We start from the raw sequence: 4483 nt of genomic DNA on the forward strand, positions 1-4483 counted from the left end.
AGCAGCATCCATCATTGTTACCTAAAATGGTACCTCCAATTATTGGTGCAGTGTTCCAATAGTTGCGGTATTTTTTAATTTGTGTTCCTATAGTTGCGAATCCCATTGTTTTTATATGGGACTCGCAACTATAGGAACACTACCGCAACTATTGGTGCAAAGCAGAGAAAAGAAAATTGTATTTTAGTGATACTTTACCAATTTTGATGCAATTCTCAACCTCTTTTCCTGTATTTCGTGTAATGACAGGTCAACAAATTGATAGACTATATGGGTTGCTGCGTTAAATACGTAGATTGTGTAAAAACAACACTACCGCAACTATAGGAACACCCAAGACTATCGGAACTTTTACTCTACCGCAGTCGGCTCTGAAAATCCACAATGCAATGGTGCGGTTTGGCACGGATTGATGATGAATAATGTCTACCTATTCCATCCGAACATATTTGAATCAATAAAAATATGTTACGAAATCATGTTTAGATTTGTGTTATTATATTCATTTCATTTCTTCACCAGTATTGCAAAAATATGACAAATAACAACATCAAAGGATATGGTACGGACCTGGGTATGGCTTTTTGCCTAAATGGTCATATTGTATCATTATTATACTGCTAATTGTATTCATCTGAGAATGAGGATTGTATCAGCACCACAACATATGCTGTATGCCGAAAAATGTGTACTAGAAAATAACCCTTTTGGAATGGTAATTATACTTAACCGCCTATTACCCGCCTATTACCGCCTATTAGATAGTACATTTGTCAAACACAATATATCATGTTGTTGAAACCATTTGTGGTGATGCAGGCTTATAGTTTCTACATATAACAACCAGAATAGTAATGACAACGTTATCTATCGTCAAGAACAATATTAGCTGCGATCAAGATATAGTTCAGGATTATTCGGGCTGTCTTTGCGCTTGCCACTGCCATTGGAAGGCGCACCCGCCTTCTCCTGGGCTCTACCCTTCTTAACAGTGGCGCAGCCGACTACTCCTCGCCTTTCTGGGGTTCACGTCCTCCCTCAAGCGCAGGTATTCATCACGACGAACGTCAGTAGTCCTCACTGGTGGAGGCACTGGTCTACTCTTCTCCATGGGACTAGCAATCCACTCAACCCTCTCCCGGTTCTTAGGGGCTGCTGATTTCTCGTTAGGTACTTTCAGGTCCTCCTCCTGCGTGACCTTACTGAGCTTCGGAGTCGCTCCAGACACGGCCACTTAGAATGATTGTCTTTTATAATCCGCTCAAAGAGTGGAATAAAACTTAAAACGTTACTTCATTAAGCTTTTGAAAATTTGAAGTTATAAAGTACGGTTTTTTCTGTCCTTGATTTGATCATAGATCAACACTACTTTTTGTCACATTTTATGACCACATTTTATACTTGGAAATAAAACTGCAATTAAAAAACGATTATCATAAAATTATGACCATCGTCTGTTGTTTATTATGAATCATCTGCCTGTCAAACCTTTTGGACGCCTGCATGACAAACAAAAACAAGTACCGTCCAAACAGATTGCATTACAAAATCATAAACTACATGACTACATCACATAACTTCACATCACTCTCCCTTATTTATCACTACAAAATTGGTGGTGATAAAAATGGAACAATGCTGAATCTATAATGCTTTATATCGAAGTTGCTTCATAACAAGGATGGCATGTACATAGAATTTAATCTGATCATTTGTTCTTCTAACCGAATTTTTGGAGTGAATATAAAGCCTTTCGGTACAAATGTGTTATACAAGTAAGTGAAAACTCCAGAACGAAATACATATATGCAAATAAATAGCCAAAAGCCTGATGCTGCCTTTACTCAATTGCGCGTAATGTCTCGCTTTCTACAACCGAAAACGTAATTTTATTTACTCCTCATCTGGAATTTCCAATGTCTGAAACCGAATGGTAAACACACTCGCCTTTAACGACCTATATTACCCCATTAGCTTTTGCTGACTGAAATAGTTAACACACGAGCGAAAAGATATCGCATCGAGTGAAGTGTTTGCTTCTTATAATTAAAGAAAACGTAAAAACCTTATTGCAGCAATATATGAATAACAAAACAATACCAATCCGTTGCAATAGATTAACAGAAAACGAATCTAATAATTTCAATTGTATTTCACGTGCAGCATAGTTACAAAGAAACATGCAGCACAATCGTACACCTTCACACCATTCTCCTATCGCATTCGTACAGATTATATTCAATAAACGTTGAAGCGTGATTTACAGCCCCACAGACAGGAAACATAATTTTGCACCATCTCCACTGCGCTATCGCGCTTGCCTTCCCTCCCACTGCCAACAATATAACACCTTGCACGCTTTTGATGCGATTAGCCTATAAACCACGTGCTGCGGAATGGAATCGCAGCGTGAGAAAATGGGAGAGATATTTTTCTTCACGATGAGTGTTTTTCGCTACCCGTCCTCGCATAAGCCGTACATATGACAAAAGCAATCAAGTAATATGGCCATTTAAATCTATATTTAGACCACACCTAACCACCGGCGGTGACGGCACCGAAGAAGCGGAAGAGAGCGCATGCGCTCGCTCGGTTGATGCCACTGCTGATGACGGCTGTTCGCTGGGGTTCCCTCTCCGTAGTCTCTCACATCTCCGCGATTCCCTTTTGATATTTCGGTCGACGGCTGGAAAGAATGAATGAATGTAGTGAGAAAATCATGCATGAGAGCGATGCCGGTAACCGGTTTTCACTTATCAGCTGATCGTTTCGCTCCCGGTTGGTTCGCTTTGCTTTCGTTCGTTTGAAACATATGTTGGGGGTTTTGTTTTTATATTCATCTGAACCGCCGCTCTCTCAACGGGGATGTAGCTCAGTGGTAGAGCGCTCGCTTCGCATGTGAGAAGTCCCGGGTTCAATCCCCGGCATCTCCAAAGGAAAATAATTTTTTGTATTTACTTGAATTAAATTAATTTTGGTTGGTTCACCAAATTTCACTCTTTCTTTATAAAGCGGATGATTAATGATTGATATTAGATGATTGAATTTTTCTTCTGTTAATCTGTATAAGTCATCTTAATACGGTTTAAATAAAAGTTGCACTATTTATTAGATTTCATATTGATAACATTTAAAAGCAGCTTGGGAATCGTCCATGAATAACAACATCACGTTTGAATGCAGGAGTATTAATTTCGAAGAAGATTAGTTTCAAAATCAAGGTAAATTGCTATTATCATTGTCTTTTTCATTTTGCCTGCAGATATTTCATCCCAATGGCTGAAGCATCCGGGCAACCGAAATGCAAGAAAGGTTATCTCTTGAGTCTTGAGGGTAGCTGCTTTGGCGTAGGTATTCGTTGTGTTGTGACCACAATTAACGTTCCGATAAATTGTCGCCACATCACCGCTCGGTTTGCGACACATCCGCTGTTACTTCCAATCCAAACAAGTTCGTTGATGTCGTTGATTGCAAATGTGGCAGCGATCATAAGGTGAGCAACTGAATGGCGTGGAGCCGAGGCAAACGATGCAGTTAAAAGTTTTAATTAGGTTTTAATTATATTTTTAGGTCCAATTTGACCCGGTCGAATGATTACATTCGTGTGTGGTTCTTTGTCAGCTCGCCCTTGTTATTGCCGTTCATTAGTTGAGCTGGAGTTACTGCTCGTATTATTTTTGTGAAGAGCCCTACCTGAGCAGCCATGCGAGAGACGAATGGAAGAGACTGCGCACTGCACATTTAATGTCATCAAAATTTATTTTTTATGATGACGATTTCGCTTGCTTAGTAGGTATTAGGTATTAATAAATACGTGATCTTAGTGTTATATTTGGCACAAAATCTTCCAATTAGATAGCATGATATGAGTAATGAATTATTCAACAATGTTTTAAACATCTACTTAAACACCACTCCAAGGTGTATTTTCAAGTACTTTTTGTTTTTATCGTAAGCTAAGGTGTAACAAAAAAGAGATACAAGGCACTATTCCCGCTAGGTTAATTACTCCGGTTTTTTATTTGTCAACCTCGGTGAGTTGAGTATGACAGTTTAAGAAGCCTATATTCTATGAGATATTTGCATTGATATCATATCATCATCAATATTTAGCTACTAAAAATGGGACAAGTCCAACGTAATTATGGCGTACACTCGAGAATGAAAAATATAATTTAGGTATGGATGAGGTTTGAAATTATCTACGTGTTTGATGTCATCGTGACCGGCTGCACATCTGCGTAAGTTGCTATTGATAAGGTTTATTCCGTAGAGGTGTCTTGTCCGCCTTTTCATTGACGTAGATTGAATAGTGGGATGGATCCAAAACACATGATCCTATAACTGAACCACGTATTTGCTCTATTATGATTGAAAAAGAGTGAGATGCATGTAGAAATTGTCTTATCGGTCGAATCCATTGATAGAACTAAGACTATTCCAAAAGATTGATTAAGGTCAACTGACTGATTGGAAATTATCC

The 4483-nt window shown here is 38.7% G+C and overlaps 1 non-coding gene across 1 annotated transcript; it reads left to right on the top strand.

The window, feature by feature from the left end:
• Positions 1–2861: 2861 nt before the first annotated feature.
• Positions 2862–2933, top strand: Trnaa-cgc (transfer RNA alanine (anticodon CGC)). The gene has a single exon. It is a non-coding gene; the product is annotated as a tRNA-Ala (tRNA).
• Positions 2934–4483: the final 1550 nt, after the last annotated feature.

This window comes from Armigeres subalbatus, chromosome 1 (assembly GCF_024139115.2).
Source record: "Armigeres subalbatus isolate Guangzhou_Male chromosome 1, GZ_Asu_2, whole genome shotgun sequence".
NCBI lineage: Eukaryota > Metazoa > Arthropoda > Insecta > Diptera > Culicidae > Armigeres > Armigeres subalbatus.